Here is a 15,354-nt window from a genome sequence, read left to right on the forward strand (position 1 = left end):
TGTGTCCGCATACAAAGCTCGTGTAAATTAACAGATAATGTTTACCAAACGATGGACACCCCCCTCAGGACCTGCTCTCTACCCCACTATCCTAACCCAGCCCAGAAGAGCCATGGCAACCCTCAAAATCCCCAGGAGGCAGTGGGAAGGGCTGTTTTTCCCCAGTGTCCAGCTGGCCTCGTTCCCAGGCCGATAGCAGGGCTGACTAGGCAGGAGGGCCCCAGCAATAAACCATACAGCTCCAGGCCTAGGGCTACAGGTCAGGACTCACAGGCTGCCCTGCCCATAGACCCTGCTCTGACATCTCCAAGAGCCCTGGGGCCCCAGGGTACCGCACAACGATAAGCCTGGGTTCCAACCTGCTCTGCCATTCACATCCCTTCTGAGCTGAGACTTGTGTCTCTGAAACAGAAATGATCCCAACCAGGCCAAATTATTCTGGGAATTCAAGATGCTGAGGTCCTGACCCCAGGCCTGGGCCTAGGCCCAGTCAACCGCAAGATTGTTTTCATGCAAGGAAAACCAGGGGAGTGAACTGGGTGGGTTCAGTGCAGCACAGCGGGAAGAGCTTCCTGTTTGGGGCAGCAGCACGGAAGCCCTCTGTAGACAGATAAATCACAGCCTGGACGTTGCCTTGCAACAGACAAGCCTGCTTGCCCTCAAGGCTCTGGCTCTTCTTGGCAATCGAGGCCTACAGCAAGACTCGCTAATGGCGGAACCTGTAAGACCTCAGCCAGAACGTATCAGAAATTGCTCGAGAGGTGTTGTTAGAATTAGTGCTTGCTTAGCATGGATGGAACCTTGAGTTCAATCCCCAGCACTGTGATGATGCCTATCATCTTGACATTTGGGAGATGGAGACAGGAGGGTAAGAAGTTCAAAGTCATCTTCTGCTACATAACAAGTTCGAGGCCAACCTGTACTACATGACATCCTGTCAGGAAAGAAAGGAAAGCAAATCGAAAGAAGCAGGGTGGGGTGGGAGTGGGGGGATGGATTTGCTCTGCTCTGAACTGCAGACCTGTCGGAGGGCCTAAGTGCAAGCTGACCCCCAAGGGAAACGGAGCCTAACCTACACCCAGCTGTAGCATGGTGGGTAGGGGCAAGCAGTCACTCAGGATAGGCGTACATGCCAGTCACAGGGAAACATATCACATATAAGAACTATGAATTTCAGAGGGACCAAAGGGACAAGACATTAGACTCCATAACATACACAGCAACTTACCAGAGAGGGAGACAATGGTCTACCTTGAGAGACGGAAAGTGGGGGCTGGAGAGGTGGCTCGGTATAGTTAAGAGCACTGGCCGCTCTTAATAGGGGAGCAGCTTCCAGCACACACGCGGTGGCTCACAACCAGCTGAAACTCCAGTTTCAGGGGATCAGGTACCCTCTATGACCTCGGCAGATACCAGGCACGCACATGCTGTACACACATACATGCAGGAGAAACACTCACATACCTAATATAGATAAATCTAAAAAAAATTTTTAGAGAGACTGGAAAATAAATTCGCAAAGTAAAAAGTATGCAGACTAACAGACAAATGTAAAAAACAAAACCAAAAAAAAGCTCAAACATTTAAAAGTAAAAGCATAAACAATGTAATTGGCAACACAGGTAGCCTATGGGAATGAGACATTCACATTTTCCAGGACTGCATGACTAAAGGGGGGGGGGGTTGGGAGGGACCACTTCCTAGCTCACACAAAAACTGGCCGAGGTACCAAACAGGAAACCAACACACACTAATACTGCAGGCGCTTCAGGATCCTGGAACACAGATGTCTGCAAAGCCAGTGGTCCACTTGGTGGGCTCTGATCCCCCCATCAAATACCAGAGGGAGCAAGCACACTTTGCGTGTGGAAATCCTCACTGCGTATCACTCCCACTCAGTACCAGCCATACACAGGGCAGGGGCAACGTCATGTCTATTATGGCCTCACGCAGGAGGCCAGCTGCACAGAGCCATAGCCGTGTGGTCACACTGTGCACACAGGTATGAATAGAGAAACAATTCCACCAGGGTGCTGGCTTAGAGGAACTTCAAGGAGGCTCTCTCCAAATGTAAGATGCACACACCATAGACTGTACTAAGTACTTTTAAGGGTGCATTAGGGGATGTTAACTATATTCATCCATCCTAGAATGCTTTGTCTTGTAAAACTGCAACCACCTTCCCTCAGTGAACACCAGCTCCCCATCCCATTTCTGGGAACTTCGGTGCCTATGGCTTTAACTGAGAAAACTAAGATCAGGGGCTGGTGGGGGGGATGACCCCAGTGTGTAAGTGGGCTTGCTAACAAGCATGAGGACCCGAGTTCAAATTCCTGTCACCCACGTGAAAAGACAAGCTCAGCCCAATGCACTGGGGCTTGCTAGCAAGTCTAGCCGTAGTTTCAGTGACAGGCCTTGTCTCAAGGAAGTAAGGTAGAGTGTGACAGAGGAAGACATCTTATGTCCTCCTCTGACTTCTGCACATGCATGGGTACACACACATAAAAAGAAAGAGAAGAAGAAGAAAGGAAGATAGAGAGCAAAGCAGGTGGAGGTTTGGCAACCGGACACTGACCTCCTTTTGCTCTGGGAACGCCCACTACAGGCTGCAGAGAAGGGAGGGTGGGGAGAGACTGCCAGGATGCCGGGGCCATGGGCACCTGGATGCAGGAAGGCGCACACCTGGGTGGGCACAGGCTATCTAGAGGCTGAAGAAGGCAGGGAGCATAGCTTTACGTGGCGCTCTTGGCTCTTTGAGGACTCCCTCAAGTGGGTTCCCCTGTTTAAGAGTCTGGAGTTCCTCAGAACTAGGGCCAAGTTCTCCACTAAGCTTCGTCAAGCAAATGAAGAGAGGGGACAGAGGCGTCCAGCATCCAGCCTGCCACCACCCGAATGGAAGGCACACAGCGGGCTGGCTACCCATGGGAGCTTAGACTCTCAGCCACCAGCTCAGCTCCACACACGGAGTCCTGCTGAGCTGTTCACACTGAAGGGAGAACCAGGAAGTGTAGGCTCTCCCCAAGCAAGGGCAACCAGAGGACCTCTTTCCGGTCCCACTGCTCTCCTTTTGGAACCCCCAAGGTCCCTCAAATAGATGACCTTGTCAGGCTTCAGTGGCAAAGGACCAAAACTCAAGCCACCACCAGACAGAGGTCCCTTCTGACTTTCCCAGCAAAAATGACCCAGCCAGGGACACCTGCCATGCCATGCCCACATTGGCATCTCTGCCAGCTAGGACACCTCCCCAGGGTGACCATACCTCAACAACAGCTGCAAAGACCCCACTTCCAGATGGACATGGACTTGGAGCACACTGTTCAACTCCACACACTACCTGGCTTACAGAGGAGGAAGCCTGGACCAAGGCTACCTGGGGCTTGCCCACTGTCCAAAGCTGGGTCTTGATGCAAAAGGTAGAAGCATTGCCCACCAAGCCAACACTGTGTTCAAGTCCCACCTGCTGCCCTGATTTCAGCCATCATTATATCCTCACAGGCCCCTCCGACCTCCCTGTGTACAACTGACCAGCACCCCTAGGCCATGGGCAGCCTGGCTGTTCTCCCTATACCAGGACTCTCTCATGCATCCACAGTCTTGCACACCCCAGCCCTACCTGCAGCTACCTCACACCCTTCCCCCTTGTCCTGTCAAATTCTGTGCAGTGGCACCTCCTGGGATGGGACACTTCCATTGCTGGTGCCCTTGGTGCCACTAGGTTCACAGGTGGCCTCTCCATCCCTCCTCAGACTTTCCCCCAGGCTGCACCAGACTCTGCCTTGACCAACTGACCTGGAAGGGAGTGCGCCTTTCTCCTGAGATCAAGACAGCACCATACGAGCAGGTGCCACTTGGAACTCAATGCCCCACCGTTAATCCACAGACTCCCTCAAGGCAGTGACACACACTCAAGAGTGCAACCCGCCATGCCATCAGCTGGGCCGTCACTGCACCTCTATCTAGAAGTGGCATGTTCAAACACACCCCCAGCTACAACTGTTCAGGAGCATGTTTCAGGGTCACAAGCCTTAGAGCTAGGCTTGGCACCAAAGGTTTCGATGATGCAGGATCTGCTGGCCCTAGCAGGGGAGGATGGTGGGTGCTCTCCACTCTCTAGGCTCCTCCAGCTCGGGTGGCATCCTGCCAGCTGCCCAGCCCCTCTCTGCAAGCGAGCCCTGGGGTGTTACCACGCACTGCACTGGCAAGCCACTGAATGGCTTCCAGATACACAAAGGAGGTAGTGTCTGAGAACCCCGGGCTTGGGAACCACAAAGGGCTTTATTTCCCTTTCTAAGCCCGAGACTAAGAAAATAAAAGCGGCTGCCAGTCTCAGTACTTGGCCTGAGAGCAGCCCTGGCTCACCTCCCTCCAGCTGAAGCTCCTTCGGAGTCTGAGTTTGGATACACGGGCCTCTAACCCACGACCCACACAGGCTGAGGCCCAGCTACACTCCTCCGCCCTCCTTATCTGGCCGCTGTCCCACAGATCCCGGGATAAACCACATCCTCTTTCCCATTGGACACCAACCCTTGCTCCTGTGCAACAATCCCAGGGGCCCCCAGCTGCTGAGCAAGACCGAGCCACCTGGTCCTCAGCCAAATCTGTCTTCTTGGGAAGGTGGCCCCTAAGCCTCGAGGACATGAGGGGGTCAGACTTCCCATGGTCAGGCAACCACATCAGTCGGTGATGGAAAATGCCGTCCACTGTGAACAACAGCCACGGCCATCTTCAACAGAGTAGCTGAGACTGCTTGCAAGGGACATTTTGTTGATCTCTCCTCACAGGAGAGGGTGGAGAGGGTGGCTAGAGCCTCAGCTCAGATTCCAGCAACTCCCTCCTGCACACACCCCTAGCTATAATAGTTTAGCCCAAGCTGCAGCTGATCCTGTGGTCTTGAGAGGTGACAGACATACAGAGCAAGAAGGCCTAACTGAAAGGGGAACTCCTTTGACCATCTCTCATCTATTCTGGGTTCAATTTCCAGCACCCACATGGCAGTTCACAGCCATCTGCAAACTCCAGCCCCTGAAAGATCTAGAGCCCTCTTCTGGCTTCTAGAGGCACTCCATGAATGTGGTGTACAGACATACATGCAGGTAAACACTCATGCACATAAAATAAAAAAGAAAGAAATGACAAAGTCAAGTACATAATGCCTCTACTTGTGTTCAAGCTTCCAGCTCAAAGAGACTTTTGGTCTAGAGAGATGAGCTGGTCTGGTGGCTTTGTGTGTGTGTTGGGGTGCTGTTTAGAGGTCATCCACACCCCTATAGGCAGCAACCCCTCTCCCATATTCTCAAAGTAAGCCCAATAAACTCATTGGCTCACCAGGTTGGACTTTGGTGGAACTGTTATCTTGTTTTGTCATTGGTGGCCTATCTGGGGCAAGTAATATTTGTCTATGTCTCTCCAAGAAAATGTCATGCAGCAACTGGAAGGGATGTGGGTATACCAGGCTCTGCATGGTAAATGAGGTCAAGGATCAGCAAGCAAGGCAGGTTCTAATTCACATCCCAACCCTACCTATGTCTTGCCGACTGCCCCTGCAGTGACAGACACAGGCACCCCAACACACACAAAAAGCTACCAAGCAGCCCATGTCCCTAGGCATCCCCAAGACCAGGGGGCCCCTAGGGTACTACCCTTACACTCCCATGTGCCCCTAGCCACTGTCATTCCAGCACTAGGTTTGGGATGTTGGCTCATACCTAATGGCCTTCAGGTCTGCCCAAGGTCAAGGTGCATCTGGGAGCCACCTCCTGCACCCTAGATTTATACCATGGTCCTATAAGCTGGGCAACTGACAGGAGCCCAAATGCACCTGACTTGGGGACCCTAAATGATAAGTCGGCCTTGTTGGAAGAGATGTATCATGGGCAGGCTTTGAGATTTCAAAAGCCCAAACCATATGGGCAGGTGGCACATGACTTTTAACCATCGCTTTGAGTCTCTGTGAGTTCGAGGCCAGCCTTGTTTACATAGTGAGTTCTAGGACAGCCAGAGTTTCATAGTGAGACCCCTGTCTCAAAAAAATAAAAATAATAAAAATTAAAAAACAAACTCCACACAATTTCCAGTTATCATTCTCTACCTGTGGATCAAGATGTAAACCCTCAGCTACTGCTTCAATGCCACCCCGCCCGCTTGCTGCCGTGTCCTCCACCATGATGATCATGGACTAGCCCTCTGAAACTGTGACCCCCAAGCTCACTGCACAGACCCTAGATGGAACCCCTGTGGCTGAGCCAGGCAGTGGGGACCAGGGCATGTTGAGAAATCCCAGAACTATTCTCACCTCCCCCAGGCCTCCATACTCCCAGAAACCAAGTGGCCTGACTCTGAGGAGAGAACTGATCTTCTGAGAGCACAACCCTCTTCCCAGCTTCAGCAAAGCAGCTATGGTCGGAATGTCGTGGGCCGGCATAGACACTCCAGGACTCCTATCCTCCAGCCTGAAGGTCAGCATCTCACCTGTTGGCCGCTTCCTCGATGGACAAGAAGCAGAGCAAGCTGTCCACATACATCCATCTCCCTCCACATACACCAGATCTCTTTTAGTGCAGGTACACCATACTGCGGCTTGCTACTGCTAATCCAACTGACAGATGGGGAGCCTGAGGCTTGAGAAGGCAAGCAGGGTGAGGGGTACGACAGGAGCAATATAAGTTGATCCCAACACACTCTAGCGCTCCAAGACCACTATAACCTCCTACTGATGCAGCCACCACAGGTCCCTCTGCCTTTGAGACTGAGTGGGAACCTAACAGAGCAGCCACACACAGGTTCATTTAAGAAAACAAAGCTTGCAGGAAAACCTGTATTTCAGCAGGTAATTAAGGGGGGAAAAAAAACCTATTATATAAGTGACTACGCTCAGCAACAGGAAACCCACGCAAGAATTCCTCACTAGCAAAGCATTCTTTTCCAAAATCCAACCATCCTCCAAGCAACCAGGACCAGGGAGGATGGAACCAATGGAGACATGTGGAAGGCGACACCTTCTGCAGTTCCTAGATACAGCCTGTCTCCCTGCCATGGCCCCGGCCCACATTCCAGAAAGCAGATTGCAGCAGCAGCACCCTCGATCTGAACGCATGCAACTCTCGGCAGGAACGGGGCTCCACAGATGGTGCTGTGCGAAGCTCAGTGGCCAGGTGGGATGGGGGCCATCTAGCCCCTGCCCAGTTATCTGTCACAGTGCCAACAGGCATGGCTGCAATCCAATAAACATTTACAAAATCAGGCAGGGAGCAGGTAGCTACCCATACCTTCTGTCCTACACCGATGCATCTGTGAAGAGTAAGAACTCCCACGAGGGTCCTAGGAGTTACTGACCCACTACACGGTTGGGCAGGCCAGCAAGAACCTCAGCCCCATGACCAGTCAGTCCGTGGGTTCCACTTTCGAAAGCCTGAGGAATACACACTCTGAAGGAAAGGAGCAGGGACAGGTGTGATCTACACAAACGCATGCCACACTGAGACAGGAGAATCCAGTACTAAATCATACACTGCCACTCACCCGCTCCTCCCACCCATGCTGTGCGCTAGACTACCACCTGAGGCAAGGGAGCCTGCGAGAGCAGCATCAGCCATGGGTGCAGGGAGGAGAGCCAGCTGTGAACAGTCACAGCGCCTGGTGGTGACAGGGCCTGTGCCTTACTCTCCCAGCCAGGAAACACATAAATATGTCATGAGATCCAGACCAGACCAAGACAGGACAGCCACTTGAGGGTTCAGTCAGAGTCTGTCTACCCAGGATTGACCGGCACCTTCTTAAAGATCCGGCTGGCTCCTCTATTCATGGTGGCAGGCATATGCTGGACATCTGATAGTCAATGAGGCCCATAAGGGCATTGGCTCAAGCGTCACCACCTGGAGACTCCAGGCCACGTTCCCAAGGCCCCTGCACAGGCTCTTCCATGTCCCCAGGGCACACTGATTGGCCAACTGGATCCAATGGCTTGTGGACCTGGCCAGCCTCCCAGTGTCCATCTCTTCAGGAGTTACGTAGAAGATTTGAAGCACTCCCTCCCTTCACAGGGAGGAGGGAGGTTTGTGAGACCCAAAGCTAATGAAACTTACACAGTTCAAAAAGTTAGAAGACTCACAAGGACCCTCTTAGAGGTGATAAAATCAACATTTTCTGGAGAGTGGAGACTTTCCAACTGGCCAAGCTGTCTGTGCTGTGCAGGGAACTCCCAGCATGGTAGCTTTTTTCTGAGTCTCACCATGCTGGGGTGGGCTTTTTGATGATGAGTCACCCTGCTCTTGTAAGTAACCCCAATAAATTCACTTTTCAATACGCTAGAATTGCGTGGAATCATTTCTTTGGTCTACTGTCTGTGTGCTATCTGGGGTGAACAAAAGTTTGCTTATGTCTCTCCATATACAACCAGACACAAGTGTTTAACTGGAAGTTCCACCCCAGCAATGCCCCAAATCCTGCCCTATAACACAAATAATAAAAACCCAGAGACAAGCCGGGCGGTGGTGGTGGTGGTGGTGCACGCCTTTAATCCCAGCACTCGGGAGGCAGAGACAGGCGGATCTCTGTGAGTTTGAGGCCAGCCTGGTCTACAGAGTGAGTTCCAAGACAGCCAGGATTATACAGAGAACCCAAACCCTGTCTCAAAACAAACAAACAAACAAACAAACAAAAACGGCTGGAGAGATAACTCAGTGGTTAAGAGCACTGACTGTTCTTCCAGAGGACATGCACCCCATGGCAACTCGAAACTGTCTGTAACTAGTTATTGGGGTTTAAGATAAAGATCAAAGAAGCAAGGCAGCCAGCCACTAAAGAGTTCTCACCTCTACCAATGCTCAGACCAAAGAGGGGATCCTCAGACTGCTCCCAACTTCACTGCTCCTCAGATTCACTCAGACTACCCTGAGTTCCCGTCTCCTCCCGCCTTATACTCCTCTCTCTGCCCAGCCATTATCACTCCTGCCTCCATGCTGGGATTAAAGGCATGATCTCTGGTATTCTTTTAGATTGACTCACTCCCGTGTAGCCCTGGGTGGCCTTGGACTCATAAAGATCCATCTGCCTTTGTCTCCTGAGTCCTGGGATTAAAGGTGTGTGCCACCAATGCCCATCTTCTTCTATGGCTGTGGCTGGCTTTGCATTCTGATCCTTCAGACAAGCTTTATTAATATATATAATATAAATAAATAATAATAAATAATATATCACCTTACTGCCTCCTTTGAGAAAGCCCACCAACCAGTGGCTCCTCCCCCATAGCTGCTCAAGACTGTGCCAACAGGGTATTTAAGACCTGGTCTCTAGACCTGTCGCATGATTTCTCTCATGCCTTTTTTCCGAGTGTCTCCCAGGAGTTGCTTTGCTCGGTTTATTAATCCCGGTCTTATTAACTTGGCTGGACTTGGCTTAATGCATCGGCAGAGAAACCCACCACCAGGGATTTTCAAAATACTTATCAACAAGGGTTAGCACCAGGTGAGTGAGGAGCCAGGCAGAGTTCACAGAAGGTCTAGTGAGCCGCTAATTGAACCCGACACCAGTCTTACACAGCTTCCCAGGAGAAGAGCCTGTGAGCCACCAGATGAGGTTCTTTCCCTCCTGTTCCTCCTGCTTTTCTTAGCTTGGCTCAGCTGCAGCCAGAGGCCACGCCAGCCCGAGACTCTAGCAAGGATCGTGCTTAGACCCCACACACAGATCAAGCCCAGAATATGCACAGGCCCAGCACTGACAGCAGAACTGCTATCAAACATTATGTACCTAAAACAACATGTGGCAAGGAGATGACCCCGCCTGTCTGGCAGCCGGAGACCTCTCAGCGCCCCTCACTTGTGGCCCCTGCTTTAAAACTCAAGTCCCACAGAGCGGAGAAAAACTGAAAAGCAAACTGCAAAGCCCTCCAGGTATGCCTGACACCTAAGGTCCAGGTAAACTGAAAGTTGTATGATGCAATTGGTGCTGGCCTTAAGGCAGCAGCTTCTGGTGGCCTGAGGGCAGGGTGGCAGGAAGACACTGTTCCAGAGAGCGCTACCAGCTGAGCGGACTGCAGGCTCCCAGCCAGCCAGAAAATGAAGTGTGTGAGAGGGCCACCACTCAGGAACACTAAGGTTGCTTTTTTTTTTCTTTAATTGTTCTTGTTTAAGATAAGATCTCATGCTGAAGCCCCAGATGGACTGTAATTCACCATGTACCCAGGTTAGCTTCAAACTAGCAGCAATTCTCCTGCTGCAGCCTCCAGAGTGCCAGGGTTATAGGCACGAGCTTTAGGCACACTTGACTTTCGGTGTTGGGATGTGGATGAGGTCAGGGTGACACCACTGGAGCTGTGAATGCTGGTCTCAATAAGGGGAAGCTTGTTCCTGGCCTGAGGGACAGACAGTGACAGCCCGGGAGGGCCACCCTGCAGAAAGCCTGGCTGCTGAGGTCAAGAGCCAGCTGGTGGGTATGCAGGGAAAGGAGTGGCCAGTGTCCTCTTACCAAAACACACCAGGGAAAGGAGTGGCCAGTGTCCTCTTACCAAAACACACCAGAGAAAGGAGTGGTCAGTGTCCTCTTACCAAAACACACCAGAGAAAGGAGTGGCCAGTGTCCTGGTACCAAAACACACCAGAGAAGAAATGGCAGAGACAACTTTGTCAAGGGTCATCCCACTCCAAGCACAGCATGGGGTCCCAAGTGACCTGCGACCCACAGAGAGACAGTAGAGGTCCCCCCAAGTGATCTGTGACCCACAAGAGAGAAGGCAGTGGTTCCCCCCAAGTGACCTGTGACCCACAGAAGAGGGAAGGCAGTGGTTCCCCCCAAGTGATCTGTGACCCAAAGAGAAGACAGTGGTCCCCCAAGTGACCTGTGGCCCACAGAGGAGAGACAGCAGTGGTCAAGATTCAGGAAATGGAACATGGGTGGTGGCCATGGAACCCAGCAGGCAGCTCCTGGTTTATCTGGGAGGCTCAACCAGATTGCATGGGCAGCAGAGGTGGCAGGAACTGGCCACAGATAACGCCCATCTAGCCTTCAGAATTAAACACCAGCTGCGCTCTGCTGGGGACAAACAAGCACCTGCTTGGCACTTCTCAGGCCACGCCTCCGTGAAGCCCATGCAGCCAGGTTCCAGGCTCTTCATCTCTGTCTCTAGACATGCTATGCACTAAGCAAATCCTGAACTTTCTGTGGTGATTCTAGTGACCTCCTCCTTCTTCTTTTTTTTTTTTCTTTTCTTCTTTTCGTTTTGCCAGATAGGGTTTCTCTGTATAACACAGCCCTTGTCCTGAAACTCCTTTGTAGACCAGGCTGGCCTCCTGGTCTACACAGAGATCCACCTGCTAAAGGCATGCACCACCATGCCCTGGAGTAGTCTTCCATTTTAAAGAGATGAAGAAAGAGATATGGGTCAGGAAGACACAGCCATCACGAGGTAGAAGATGGAATCTGGCCTTGCTGCTCTAGTCCTCCGCTGGGGCCCAGCCAAGATGACAGACAGCCTGGATGTGAGGCGTGGCAGAGCTGAAGAGCCTGTTTCTAGGCAGATGCACTGAGGGGGCTTCTAAAACCAGCAGCTGGGGGCTAATGGTGTGTGTGTGTGTGTGTGTGTGTGTGTGTGTGTGTGTGTGTGGTTACAACCACAGGGGACCATTAAGAGCATCAGGAAAGCAGTCCCTCTAGAACAGAAAGACCCAGCAAGCTAACTGCCGAGGTCCTGTGCAAGAGAATGGGCAGCAGGAGCTGAGGTGCCCGGATACCTCTGCTCGTAGCAGAGCACCCACAGAGATGCACATGGCCATGCTCCAACTGTCCTATCACAGAAGACCCTGCGGAGAGCTGTGAGGACACTGGTGCCCCTCTTCACCGTTTTCCTAATCGTTGTTGTAAGTGAACTTGTGCTGTGTATGCCAACATGTGACTGGGCTGCTATGAACACTCTTCAATAAGTTAATAAACATTTTGAAGTATCTGTAATTTTAATTTCTGGTACAAGAAAGAGGTCGTCATAAACACAACCCACATAAACAAAGCCTGGGAATGTCCTCAGACCTGAAGGCTGTAAAGGAACCAAGGAGGAGCCAGAGACCAAGCAGGAAGGAGTGGGAGGTGGGAGGGGTGGAAAGCTGACTCATGGGCCTCCCAGACAGACACCAGGCAACCACCGGACAGCCCACCGGTGGCCTCTGACACGCCACATCGGTCTTGGGGATGCTGAAGAGGGTCCCTCAAGGAGCTACATCCAGGTGTAATCTGGGAGAGGGTCAGCATCAGGGGATCTCACTTTAGAGTAGGAAGGCAGAGGAGACCAAGAATACCACTCTGATCACACGGTCAGTTAGGACAGTCATCTCCTTTCCAGTCACAGACAGAAACAGCCCTGATCCATCTCTGAGTTACTAAGATATCAGGACCTGTAGTCTGCCTCATGTACCTGGCAGGAGATCCAAGGGTCAAAGTCAAGGCTGGTGGGTAGCTCCTTATATAAACTTCAGATTATGGTCACTGTCCGCAACACATACTCATAGGCAGAGCCTGGGAGAACTTGGCACCCAGGGGTGAGGCCAAGGAAAGGTGGGTGTTAGCCTGGAGACCAGCAGGTGGCTTGGGCCAAAAAAGATAATGCCAGGATAGAAACTAAGGGGGTGGAGAAAGTGTTAGAATCAGGGCTACTCCCTGAGCTGAGGTCACTGTGCTTAAAGGGCTGCTGGTAAGGCATGCCATAGCTGGGACACCTCTAGGTCCTCAGTGACCCAACATCATCCTCATTCAGGTTTTTACCTCAATATTTGACTCCCAAGTTCTATTAATAATAAAAAATTAGATAAACTCTTCATGTGTCCGTCCAGCCTAACAGACTACCCCAGCCAGGACTTCAGATAAGCCCTGCACTTTCCCATCACGCCGAGACTAGACAGCAGCTTCCTCTCCCAGAACTTGACCATTTTCTCAGTTTTCTCAGAGTCCCCCAAAGATGCCGCTGCCCCCAGACAACAGGAAGTAATTTCAAGAACACAATGTCCACATTCCCAAGAGGTAGAGTGGGTAGTTTTTGGCCGTTTGGTGGGTTACAGATGTTAATAATCATTTAGGGGATTTGGTTGCAAATTGTTATTGGTCATGGTCAGGGAGGAAACTAAGCAAGATTTGGGGATTTCATTCTGAAAGAAAAAAGGGGAGATACAGGAGTAATAGGGGGGAAGGTGGATTATTGAATCTACTTTTAAACTAAAAAAAGCAACTACTAGACTCAAATATTTTACATTGGTATGGATTTTTCTATACTGATACAAATTTAAAGTTATTTTTGCTATATTGTATATGTGTTTCTACTCATATTTAAGGTATTTTTATAATATTAATACAAATTTAGGTTATTTTTGATATATATACATATATATGTATATATTTCTACTCTTGTTTTAGGTATTGTACCTATGCATCTCCTTTAACAATGTAATATAAAGTTCTAATTCCTTGAAAATTATTACAAAACTATTTAGGATAACTAAGAAATGCAGGTTAGTAGCTAGTCATCTATAATAGTCAATTTTGTGGCCATAGGTATGTTTTCAAGATCAAACAGAGATATATTTTAGATAGATGGTCTTCGACACTTCAGAGACCTACAGATTATGGCATTTAAGATGTCTTAATAAGATAAGACTTTTCACGATAGTGAGACATGTCTGTTCCTGGCAGCACCAATTTACTTCCAGAAAGGATGATGGGCATCAAAGAACCTCCATATGTTGTTTGCTTTCATCGTGGCAAAGTTAGCCACTGGGCAAGAATCTGCCCTTGCCTCAACTGCTGACAGCATGCTCTCCAAATCGAACAAGCAGGACACAAATGAAGGTGACTGCTCAACTTTGTCAAGACAAGGTAGAACAGTCCCTCAACATTCCTGGTTCACAGAAAAGTCTGCCAGATATTCTAGACCTGTAGGCCAAAGATGGATGCCCCAACGTTGCAGAGGACTTAGATAAACTGTTCATGGTGTTTATGGGATGTAAGGGCCCCACCTGCCCTGAGCCAGGCAGTTCTTTGTCCCTTGGCCTCTCCTTTGATAAGTATGGAGTGGAAGTCTTTTGCATCTTGTATGAAGGTCAGTTTTAGCCCCCATTGCTGTCACGTGTGGAATCCAAACACAAACAAAGGTGAAGGACAGCCACAGGTGACGGTCTCTCTTTAAACTGTCTCCTCTCCTGTCAGGGCTTCAGTGACACTCATGTCATAAGCACCAAGCTCCCCAGGCACAGTCCAGACTAGAGAGAGAAAGGTTACAGGCGGCCACACAGCTTGGAGGCTTACTAACTTGCTAGCAAGGAGAAACCCTGCCACCCAATGGGGAATACCTGCCAAGCAAAGCCTATCAGACGCCCACCCACACCATTGTCCAGCCAAAGCCAGAATGTAACAACCCAGAGATAGTGGGGCTATCTCACTGCAGGGGAATGGATGGGTGGAATGTTTCCATCTTCCCCAGAGCACAGAATCTTATGTCAAAGAACAAAGTTCACTGGTTAAGTTCGGGTTGCCAGGTAATCCTGCACTAGGTGATATTCGTTCTTTCTTTCTTTCTTTCTTTCTTTTTTCTTTTTTTTTTTTTTTTTTTTTTGGTTTTTCAAGACTGGGCTTCTCTGTTTAACAGTTCTGGCTGTCCTGGAACTCACTTTATAGACCAGGCTGGCCTCGAACTCACAAAGACCTGCCTGCCTCTTTGACATTAATTCTTTAGCAATGTGAATATCCAGATGGGAAAGCCAACAGGCAGCTCTGCATTAGTAACCCACAGTGTGCAGCTCCCAGTGCACCGAGACCCACACCCATGCAACCCATGCAGCTCAACACAGCTCAACCGGAGAAAGACCTGCCCTGCACCCGTCCAGGCACAGAAGTCCAAGGGTTTACTGCTTGTATGCTCTGGATTCTCTTAAAGTCTTGGACCGTGCTGACCTGACCTCACACCATCTCAGTGTATGCCAAGTCCACAGCCTGACCTCATTTCCTGTCCCCAGCATCTTCCACGCACACCTCTCCTGGCTCATTCACTCCTCCCTCAGCCTGAGAGCTGGCAAGGGAAGTGCTTCAAGATCCCGAGTCCCCTGAGTCCACACAGCTGTGGCCTTCACATTCAGCTCTGTTTCTGTCTCAAATAATCCTGCTCTCCAAAAGCTCAGGGGGGCACCAAGGCCGTAATCACTATAGGGCCCCCTATCCTATGCTTTGGGCATAGGTTCCTGCCAGCAACTGACCCACACACCTCACCCACACCCAGAACATCCATAAACCAAGACCCAGGCAGCTGGCGAATCTGAAGCCATACAGTGTTGCAGAATGAAAGAGCAGCTCAGGGCTGGAGAGATGGCTCAGCGGTTAAGAGCACTG

At 50.5% G+C, this 15,354-nt stretch overlaps 1 protein-coding gene across 2 annotated transcripts in view; it reads right to left on the reverse strand.

The window, feature by feature from the left end:
- The window catches only part of Gramd4 (GRAM domain containing 4), a 76,389-nt gene that overhangs the window by 44,382 nt on the left and 16,653 nt on the right, over positions 1 to 15,354 (reverse strand). The window contains exon 1 of one of the 2 annotated variants that reach the window (XM_040754025.1): positions 4,360 to 4,436. The exons of the other annotated variant lie outside the window; for it this stretch is intronic. The gene's annotated coding sequence lies outside the window, so the exon portion shown is untranslated. Of the gene's footprint in view, positions 1 to 4,359; positions 4,437 to 15,354 lie in introns of those variants that run through there. 2 annotated transcript variants of the gene reach the window in all.

Source organism: Mesocricetus auratus, unplaced genomic scaffold (assembly GCF_017639785.1).
Source record: "Mesocricetus auratus isolate SY011 unplaced genomic scaffold, BCM_Maur_2.0 Super-Scaffold_100010, whole genome shotgun sequence".
Classification (NCBI taxonomy): domain Eukaryota; kingdom Metazoa; phylum Chordata; class Mammalia; order Rodentia; family Cricetidae; genus Mesocricetus; species Mesocricetus auratus.